We start from the raw sequence: 10,635 nt of genomic DNA, 5'->3' as shown, positions 1-10,635 counted from the left end.
TGTGGCTCTTGCAGTAGAGAGAATGCGTTGTTGGGGTGTTTTCGCTGTCCGCTGCGATGTAGAGTTATGCATCTGCCACTCCGCTCATCCGCATGGTCGCCTATTATCCGTGTTACACTAGCTCAGGGATCGAGATGGCAGCATGGGAGCCCCTCCTTAGCGTCTCAGCGCTTCACTGCGATGTCTCTTGCTATGCCCGCAGCGCCGTGAGGAAAATTTGCTGCCTGAGAGCGTTAGGACTATCTGACCATGCTAATTTCCCGTCCGCACCACCATGCGCACCGCTTTCCCACAGTCCGTTTGATTTTGTGCATGTATCCCCCTGTAGCTCCTACAGCGCTAGCAGTGGGTGAGGGTTTGTCGTTCAGCCCGTCTATTCTTCCCGTTTTCCCACGTGTTTGTTGTGCAGGCTTTAGAGGGTTACTCACAGTTCCTTTTGTCAGGTAGCCAGCTGGGTCGCTCATTCGGCTCCGTCACCGAGTGGTAGGCGCCATATTTCGTTCAAAGCCTTCCTGGCTGTGTAGTAGGGCAGCGCGTCCCCAGAGCGAGCGGGAGTTCTGTTCGTTTCCGTGCTGTCCTACCCCTTCAGGTTACTTCAGTCGCTCTGCTAGCCGGTCCGCCGGGAGCCGCCTTGCCTTCATGCGGCCCCGTAGTAGCTCACCAACGCCGTGTACGTCCTGCGTTCCATTGCCACCGCCATTTTAAGCTCCCTGGAACGCAACTCCTTAATTTACTCTGCTGACATCGCCGTCAATTTCGAGCATGTCCGTTGTGGCACCACTCGGTCGCGTTAATGTGAGGACGCAATTTAGCCAGCGCATACCGCATTCCCGCTTGCGGTTTTGAGTTTATGCCCATCAGAGCCGAGCGCCGGGAGCGGCCATCTTAGATCGCAACTCGCATCCTTGCTGTTTTTTGCCTGTTCGCCCGACATCAACCATCAGGTAGGAGTTTCGCCACTGCTAAAGTATGAGCGGCATGTTCCGATTGCCAATGGTGTCCTTTTCGTCGCTCTTGCGGTGTTTTTAGAGGTGCAAATACGCTTTTGTTTGCACCCATCCGGCGGAGCTGACTAACTAGCCAACCATCCCGCAGTGCGCCCTCTAGCGCCCCCTGCTTACATTTTACTATGACGGACATGTAGGCACCACAAACACAATTTTATTTGGTTTCCTTCCCGCTTCATGGTCAGCCGCAGCACTTTACACTCGAGCAACGCTCACCCACGATCACTGTTTGCTTTAGTGTGAAAACAAAGCCTCTCCCTCCTACCCCCACCCTCCCGCAGGAACAGTTCCACTTTGATAATGTTCTCTCTGTGTCGGAGTGCGGGCTGCAAGAGAAGGGCACGAGATATACCTTGCATGGTGAGAAACGTGAAATCGGAGACTGGACAGGATGCCCTGTTAGAGAGAGGCGGGAGGGCTGACTTTAGAAAGCGCATTTCTATAAAGGTGCACAAACTCACAGCCGGTGCACGGAAGCTGCTTCTCGCCTCTCCTTGGCTTATTGGGGGCCCTGGGGGGGGCGGCCGACCAAAGGGAGGCCTGCCCCGCCCGGGGGAATTTGGGGGCCGGGGAGAGGGGGGGGGGGTGGAGATTGCGCCGCTCGGGGTCGGGTTTGGGCGTTTTTTCAGTAGTTTTGGGCGGGGGCGGGGCTTGTTTGGGCTTTTGGGGCTGGGGGTTGGTACCAGGCTGGCCACGCGGCGAGACACCATTTTGTGTGTGGTGTCTCGGCCAGGGGGTTGGGGTTTTTGGCGTAGGGACAAAATTTTTTGGACAACAAAATTGTGGACGATATTGGTCGGAATGGACGTTCGGGCTGTGGCAATTGTGGCGAAATCTTCCGTTGTCACCAGGATTCACCGGCGGGCCGGACGCTTCACGGACATCGCGGGAGACCGGTGGAGCTCGGGGAGCAGCTTGCGGCTCCACACGTCCGAGCGGATGGGCCTGTTCTGCTTGGTGCGGGCGGTCAGGCTCCCACGTGGGACTAGGTGAGTCCTGCTGCCTCCGGACAGACCTCAGAGGCAGAGGAGTGGAGACGCTTGTTCGTGTGCCTGCGTGGTTGGAGTTTTATTGCAGTGTTATACCTCAGCTTGTACGTGGACAGACCTCAGAGGCAGAGGAGTAGAGACGCTTGTTATTTGGCCTGAGTGGCTGGAGTTTATTGCAGTGTTATACCTCAGCGTGTACTCTGCTTTCTCTTATAACGGCACGCCTGTCAAATTTCCTCTTGGGGCACCTTTTATTACCTCATGTCAAGTTGGTTCACACTGCATTACAGTCGAGATAATTTTATTACAAGAGGGGGTTATTGTCATTTGCATGTATGTATATATTCTATCATTCCCACCTGTATTTATGTGTTGCACTCAGGAGTCAGTCATGTGGAGGAAAGGAGAGCTGTCTTTGTTATACACTTGCAAATTTACACCATGTCATACGATTTTCCCTCTGCTAAGTCCCTGGTGTTTTTCATAGCGAAGTTTTGGACTTGACTGGGTCAATCAAGCACGTTGGTTCCTCCGGAGAGAGAGGGAGGTATAAAGGGAATTGTAGGGATAAGAGTAGTGCTAGGGCAGTGGCGCGTTTTAAAATGCAGGTTTCGATGAACAGGGCTAGTTACCTTGTTCTAGCAGGGGAGAAAACAGACGGCTGATTTAGTGACTCTTTTAGACGTCCACTTAACACTAGTATTTCATTCATAGATTCGGTGAGGTAGTGGGGGATGGAGGTGTCTCTCTTTACGGGGGACTGCGGTGTCCACCCACGACACAGCCCCAGGGTTCACACTCACATTCCCACTCGTCGGCTGTGGATTTCGCTCGACTGGGCGCGCAATGCGCGTACCTGCTCATGTGGACGGGCACATGAGGAAGAGGCCTACGTACTTTTATGACCCGTTTCCCTCCTCCCCAACCAACCCTCGCTCTGCACGGTAACTAACGACCTGTCATGCAAGTCGTGTCACAGTGGGGGCCCTGGGCAGAAATGGTACAGATGCCAGCAACGTGGGCTCACGAAGGGTTATTTCGGAGGCAGATACATATGTTTTGCTGATTCACAATTTATTGTCAGGGGTTAATGTTTGAAAGACTTGTACGTGACTGAATTCGAGCATGGGTGCGGTGAAGCGGGGTGGGTTGGGGCATCCACTTATCTTGGAAGGGATAAACAGGGTTCGGAAAAGCAGTGTCCACAATAAATATCTAGGTACTGCTTGATAAAGGGGGGCTGAATTCTACGAGGCGAGGGGTAACTGTACTGGTTCAAGGGGTTTTCTGAGTACCACATGTGATCAGGTGGGCAGGTTTGCAGTTTGGAGTGGGGGTCTAAACAGGGAAAATGACTCTTTAGCAAGAGTCATCGCTAAATCAGGAAATGAGACGGCTGACATAAGGGTTGAGTCTTGCCTCCGGTTGTTTTCAATACTAGCTGACTGATTTCGGAGTGGGTATGGTACTGACAACTCGAGAACCAAACCGGTTCGGAAAAGCAGTGTCCACAATAAATATCTAGGTACTGCTTGATACAGGGGTGCTGAATTCTACGAGGCGAGGGGCAACGGGTAGCTGTACTGGTTCAAGGGTTTTTCTGAGTACCACATGTGATCAGGTGGGCAGGTTTGCATCCTGGAGTGGGGGGTCTAAACATTGAAAATGACTCTTTAGCAAGAGACATCGCTAAATCAGGAAATGGGACGGCTGACATAAGAGATGAGTCTTGCCTCCGGTAGTTTGCAATACTAGCTGATTGATTTCGGAGAGGGTATGGTACGGAAAACTCGAGAACCAAACCCCACCGAGAACTATCACAACAACTTTTTTATCATACTAACCTAACCCCTTTTAGAATTTTCAAAAATGTATTTTAGTCTTACAAATAAGACTGCCTTAACTTTGCACGGTTAAACTGCAGGTGTGAATCTGCCAATATAGAATTCCTGTCAGAATACCTATTAACAAGAAATACCTTAATATTATGGCTTTGTGCGAGAGTTGGCTTACAGTTCCTTGAAGCTACTGTTTAACACATCATTACCCGAGGGATGTAACTTCTGCCAAAGGACATTGACTAAATAGGTGGTAGTATTGCAGTAATCAACAAAGAAACTCTGTCTTCTAGAAGGATCAAGAAACAATTATATTCCTCTCTTGAACATCCTGCAATGTTGAGATTCAATGTTTACACAGTTATTTCAAGTGACAGCAACAAATTCAAGCATTCCAACTATCATCTTTTATTTTCCTCATAGTGATAAGCTAAGCACCCTAAGTATGACAGGTATGCTCAGCGGTGGGCCTGGTGAGGCTGTGCTGTGGGAATCAAGCTACAAACCTCACTGATGAGGTCCTAATTAGATGGACCAGCTGGGATAGCTTGGGTTCCCATCTGGAGGAGACCTGTCCTGGTAGATCAAACTGAACTGTTGTTATGGAGGGAGGACCTAGGCTGAATTGCTTCTGGAGGGGTCAGTATCCATTATCATAGTAGGTACTACAAGTAAGCACTCCAGGTCACTCTCCATTAGATTTACGGTGCTTAAGACTAAGGTAGCGAGACTTAATTAAAGTGAAAGTACCCTTGTGTTATGTATGCAGGTAGGATATTTATCTTACCCAACCGAAACCTTTTGCCAGAGCCAATAGTCGTGGCTGCTTGTAGGTAAGGTTAGTTGAATGATATAGGCGGAGGCATTGACAGACGCTGAGGAAGATCGGTTAACCTTTGCACATAGGGGGGTTTTATGAGGGTGAGCAGGGGCAGGGGTAGAGAGTACAGAGCGTCTGGGAGGGCCATGGCTTTTTGGAGGTCTACACGGGGCTTGGGGCGGCCTGGGGTGGAGGTATGGGGGGGCGGAAGTTGTAGGCAGGGACGCGGGGGGGCATAGATAGGGGAGTCGTTCGGGCCTCTTTCGGGCTCCGGGCACCTTGGTGGGTAACCTGGGGGTTCCTGACGGGGGTGGAGTCTACCCGTCCCGCAGGGCCGGGGGGGGGTTTGCCAGGGCGTACGGGATCCTTTTCTTGCCGTCAGGGTGCGCGTAGGGCGTCTTTTAGGTGCTGACACATTTTGGGGTGTCGGCTTGGGTGCAGGTTTTGGGAGACTCGAGCGGACGGTGCTGGCGTATAGGCGGGAAGAAGGTAAGCGGCTGGGTTGGGCCGCAGGCATTTCGAGGACATGTGGGGGTCGTGCGTGGGTGAGAGGCACGTTCTGTGTAGTGGGCTTTTTCCTGGTGGATAGGCTCTGGGGGGTGACGCACTGTGTGGAGGACGTCTCCCTGGGCGGCAGAGGGGACGCACGGTCCCGTTTCGGTGTGGTCATTTCTCCGTGGTGAGCTCGACTCCATGGTCAGGGAACACGCCCGCCGGAGGACAGGGGGTTTTCGTGACGTACGGCGGGGTCTGACGCGGACCGGTGACGCGGCCATGTCAGGGGCGGCGGGGTATGTGGGGGACAGGGGGGTGGGGGGCGATGCGGAAGGGGTTTTCCGGGCGGACGGGCGCCGGTGTGGGACGCATCATCCGGAGGGCTTCTCTCTGGTGGGACGGCCGGTTTTCGGCGGACTGCCTGCAGGCGCTGGGCGGCTTCCCAGGCCTTGTGGTGACAGGGTGGGGTCCTGGGCGCCAGAGAGAGGGTACGGCCCGTTGTCGGTGCGGTCACATTTGGTAGAGAGCTCGATTCCGTGGACTGGAAGCACGCCCCGGGGGTGACATTGACTGAGGGCAGGGCCCTATACAGTTGGTGCTGGAGGGCATGGCCCTATACTGTTGGTGATGGAGGGCATGCCCTGTACGGTTGGTGAGGGAGGGCATGGCCCTATACATGGGTGACGGAGGGCATGGCCCTGTGCATTGGTGACGGAGGGCATGGCCCCATAAGTTGGTGACGGAGGGCATGGCCTATACGCTGGTGTCGGAGGGCATGGCCCTATACATGGTGACGGAGGGCAGGGCCCCATGGTTAGGGGGTGGACCTGCCGGCAGTACGAAGGGCATGGCCATACACAGGGTGATGGCGGACATGGCCCTGTATGTTGGGACGGAGGGCAGGGCCCTATGGTTAGGGGGTGGACCTGCCGGCGGTACGAAGGACAGGGCCCTACACATGGTGACGGAGGGCATGGCCCGGTGAGTTGGGATGGGGGGCAGGGCCCCATGGTAGGGGGTGGACCTGCCGGCGGTAAGGAGGGCATGGCCCTATACACGGTGATGGGGGGCATGGCCCGGTACGTTGGGACGGAGGGCAGGGCCCCATGGTTAGGGGGTGGACCAGTCGGCGGTACGAAGGCATAGACAGGGCAGCGCGGTGTTGAGGGGGGTCCGCGGCGCGCCTTCAGGTTAGGGGGGGTCCTCTCGGCTGGGCCGTGCGGTGAGTCCCGGGTTTAAGCGTTGGGGAGCCTAGGGGGGGGGTCGAGGACCGTTAGCACGTCCCTCGAGTGGCGGTTATTCCTATTATATGGGAGAAGAGTAGGAAACATGTTGGGATTATCGGGGGGTAGGTCAAGCACAATAAAGTATTTAGCCAGGTGGAGAGGCAAATTGACGTTATGCTAATTGTTATGCTAATTACGCTATGCTATCATGTTATGCTAATATTTACTGTTTGTGGATTGTGGGAATCAGTTAGGGGAGGGGGTGGGGGTGAGTCAGGAAACTACGTATTTATGAGGTTTTAGATTGTGCGGCACAGGCCGAGGATGGTATTGTGTAGGATGCACCTGCTTCCAATAAAGCGGCCTTTTTCACACCTACATTGAGCCTCGGGTCGGTGCTTTCTCCCCCCACCTCCCTTTCCCCAATGGGCCCCAATGGGGGCCCTGGGGGGGGCGGCCGACCAAAGGGAGGCCTGCCCCGCCCGGGGGAATTTGGGGGCCGGGGAGAGGGGGGGGGGTGGAGATTGCGCCGCTCGGGGTCGGGTTTGGGCGTTTTTGCAGTAGTTTTGGGCGGGGGGCGGGGCTTGTTTGGGCTTTTGGGGCTGGGGGTTGGTACCAGGCTGGCCACGCGGCGAGACACCATTTTGTGTGTGGTGTCTCGGCCAGGGGGTTGGGGTTTTTGGCGTAGGGACAAAATTTTTCCCCTCCCACCCTCCCTGGGACGTGTTATAGGGGGGGGGGGGGGGCTTTAAGGGAGTCACCCCCCTTTTTTGCAGGGGGGGGGGTTCCCCCGTCGGGGTAGTTTGGGGGGGTTACGTTGGAGTTTGGGCCCTGTTTTGTTGGAGGCTGGTGCAATAAGGGGGTTGATGATTGGGTGGGGGTTTCACATGTCGCTGGAGCAGGTGTGGGGTGCATTCTGCATATAGGGGCGGTTATTCCTATTATATGGGAGAAGAGTAGGAAACATGTTGGGATTATCGGGGGTAGGTCAAGCACAATAAAGTATTTAGCCAGGTGGAGAGGCAAATTGACGTTATGCTAATTGTTATGCTAATTACGCTATGCTATCATGTTATGCTAATATTTACTGTTTGTGGATTGTGGGAATCAGTTAGGGGAGGGGGTGGGGGTGAGTCAGGAAACTACGTATTTATGAGGTTTTAGATTGTGCGGCACAGGCCGAGGATGGTATTGTGTAGGATGCACCTGCTTCCAATAAAGCGGCCTTTTTCACACCTACATTGAGCCTCGGGTCGGTGCTTTCTCCCCCCACCTCCCTTTCCCCAATGGGCCCCAATGTACCTCACTCAAAAATTGCTACAACGCGTCATCAGAAGCCCCACGCATTGCACTGCGCACATAACGTTTATGTACACTGGAACCGCGCTTCATGTTTGAGCGCGGTGCACCAGCAGCGATTGATTTCCAGTGCACTAGGTACTATATACAATAGATTTAAAACTTTCTATGTTCCTCTCTTCCACCCCTGGAGAGCGGGGAAGGCCACAGAGCCCTTCTAAACAGCACTCTTCTTTTCCCCTTTTTGCTTTCTTTGCCTCTCCTCTGTTCCTGCTTGCCTCCGATTCCCTGCCCAGCCTCTAATTGTTAGCCCTGTCACTGTTTGCTTTCTCTGACCCTCCGCCGCCCTTGCTTGATTTCTGTAAACCTAATATGTCCCTTTTTTGGGTGACTTGATAATGATAATCTTTATTCGGTTTTTACAATTCGAAAAGCCATAAAAGACAACAAATACATTTAAAAGACATTGAGTTTAAAAAAAGTGAATTGTACATTTGATTTCTTAGCTCGGCCAAATTATTTTTGAGGCAGTTTAAAAAAAGCTATCAGAAGATGGTAGGTTACAGTATTACAGATTGTTTCTGTGTCTCATGATGCATTTTAAAAAATTTAATACGTGATATACCGTACATTCTGAGTCCAAAAATTGAAGTGATAACAACGCTGGGCGGCATTGTCTGTGTCCCCATTTTTTCAATAGGGGAATAAGCCAGGTTTTTCGGTGCGGTTGGTAAAACTTACAAAAAAGTATGGTATGGATAGTGGACTGTTGAGAATGTTCGTCACAAGGACACAGTACCATATCAGTACTCCAATTGTTCTTTTCGGGGAAGGTCACCAGTCTGAAAAATAAGTTCAACCTGAACCTTGTTAGGAGCATCTTCTCGTAAGTGGAAATCCCTAAGGTGAGATATAGCTGAATTTTCGTAGTCTGCTGAATAGTAATTGCATGCATGACAGATTTTTTTGTAGTCAGCGTTGTTAGTCTCAGGGAATCCAAATGACTCAATGCTACCTGTTTTAGATCTTTTTTGGAGATTTCTTTCATTAGTTCTGGGTTATAATAGTATTTTTCAAATCCCAGATCTTGTAGAAAATTTCTGATGTAAGAAATCCAAGGAATTTTTTTAGCATGGTCCAACTCCATAACATCTTGGATAATGTTTTTTGTCAGGTTATTTTCATCAGATAACCAAACTCTTCTCCAAAGCATTAGAGGTTGGATTTTTATCAGGTCTTCGATAAATGGGATTCCTAATTCTATATGCGAGGCATAGATGGAAGTGCCTCGTGGTGTTGACAGAAGGAATCTCGTGAAGATATTTTCCTCTTTTTGGATTGGGACAGTGTTTGTATAGCCCCAGATCCCGGCACCATATAATGCTGTGGATTGGCACTTCGCCGCATATATTTGCAACAGTTCCACTGGTGGTTTTTTCCCTAGTTTGTTGGAAAATTTCATTAGGGCCATATTCGCTCTTTTAAAAAGATGCCTCCTGGCTTCTACCGCCGGTTTCCAATTTTGGGCATCATCAATCATGATATCCAAGTAGGGATATTGCGAGGTTCTCTCAATTTTTTGGTCTTTTAAAAAGATGGATTTTGCGGGTTTTTTTGAGCCACCAACTACCATAGAAAAGGTTTTTTTAACATTAATATGCAGATCCAGAGCTGCCATGAAATCTGCGTATTTAGTCAAAGATTTCTGTAATTCAATTGGAGTTCGGGCTAAAATGACAGCGTCGTCCGCGTAGAGCAGGGCGGGGATTAGGCGATCTTTTACTTTTGGGAGGTCTCTTCCCCCCTTCAACATACACTCTTCCAGACCGTTGGTGTATAAAGAAAAGAGAAAGGGGGCGAGGACGCAGCCTTGCCTCACTCCCCGCTCTACCCTAAATGGTGCTGTCAGTTCTCCTCCTGTCCCGAACCGCACTCTCGCTGTGGCCCCGCTGTAAAGTTCTCTTAAAAAGTCAAGGAGAGGAGGATCTACTCCCATCTTGCTTAGTAATGACCAGAGCTTGGTATGTGAGACACAGTCAAATGCAGAGGAGAGATCCACATATGTCATAAAGATAGGACCTGATTTTGCCAGTGTGTACTTAGAAATGAGCAAAGAAAGATTTAAGGCTTGCTCAATGGTTCCAAAACCCTCCCTGAAGCCGAACTGTAGGTCTGAGAGGATGTTTTCGTCAGCCACCCACTGTTGCAGCTTGCCAAGGAGGACTCTACCAACTACTTTGCCCAAAGAATCAAGAAGGAAGATTGGGCGGTAGCACTTAACATCTTGCCTGTCCCCCTTCTTGAAGATGGGGACCATTATTGACGAAGACCATGAGTCCAGCAGTCCAAGTTCCTTGGTTGCAAAACAGACCCTCGTGATTATTGGAATCCACAAGTCGGGAAGGAATTTGAATAGGTCGACGGGGACCCCGTCAGGGCCAGGGGCTTTTCCGGGTCTACTTAAGGATAACGCCACTTCGAATTCTTGAAGGTCAATTTCCAGATGAATAGGGAAGGTGACTGGATTGCAGCTAGGCTGATGCAAACCTCTATTAGATGTAGTTTGAAAGATTTTCGAAAAATGGCTTGTCCATGTAGCCTCGTCTATGGCCACGTCTATTTTTGGTCCAATTGAGTTGGAAAGAAAAGGTGATTTAACTATTTTCCAGAAAGCCTGGGAGTTCTTCGAAAGAGCACTCTCATGTAAGGCCTTCCACAAGGATGATTTTAGGTCCTTTTTCCTCATCTTTCTAATGGTAGAGTATTCTCTTCTGAGATTTTGAATCTTTATTGCATCTCTGTTGGGTTCCCTAAGAGCTTTCCTCAGATTTGACTGTGCTTTCGTGCAGTCTCGACTAAACCAGCCTATGGTCTTCCTATTGTTTTGTTTGAAAGTTCTGGTTAATAGGCTTTTGACAAGTTCTATAATGGCGTTGAAGTTTTCCAGTATTTGCTTAGCCT

At 51.0% G+C, this 10,635-nt stretch overlaps 1 protein-coding gene across 1 annotated transcript in view; it reads left to right on the top strand.

The window, feature by feature from the left end:
- Window positions 1-807: 807 nt before the first annotated feature.
- The window catches only part of C3_1H2orf80 (chromosome 3_1 C2orf80 homolog), a 301,817-nt gene continuing 291,989 nt past the window's right edge, over window positions 808-10,635 (top strand). Inside the window, exon 1 of the mRNA XM_078680339.1 lies at window positions 808-944. The gene's annotated coding sequence lies outside the window, so the exon portion shown is untranslated. The remainder of the gene's footprint in view (window positions 945-10,635) is intronic.

The sequence above is a fragment of the Lissotriton helveticus genome, chromosome 3_1, assembly GCF_964261635.1.
Source record: "Lissotriton helveticus chromosome 3_1, aLisHel1.1, whole genome shotgun sequence".
Lineage (NCBI taxonomy): Eukaryota > Metazoa > Chordata > Amphibia > Caudata > Salamandridae > Lissotriton > Lissotriton helveticus.
The sequence above is the reverse complement of the archived record's forward strand: the minus strand, read 5'-3'. Positions and strand labels throughout refer to the sequence as shown.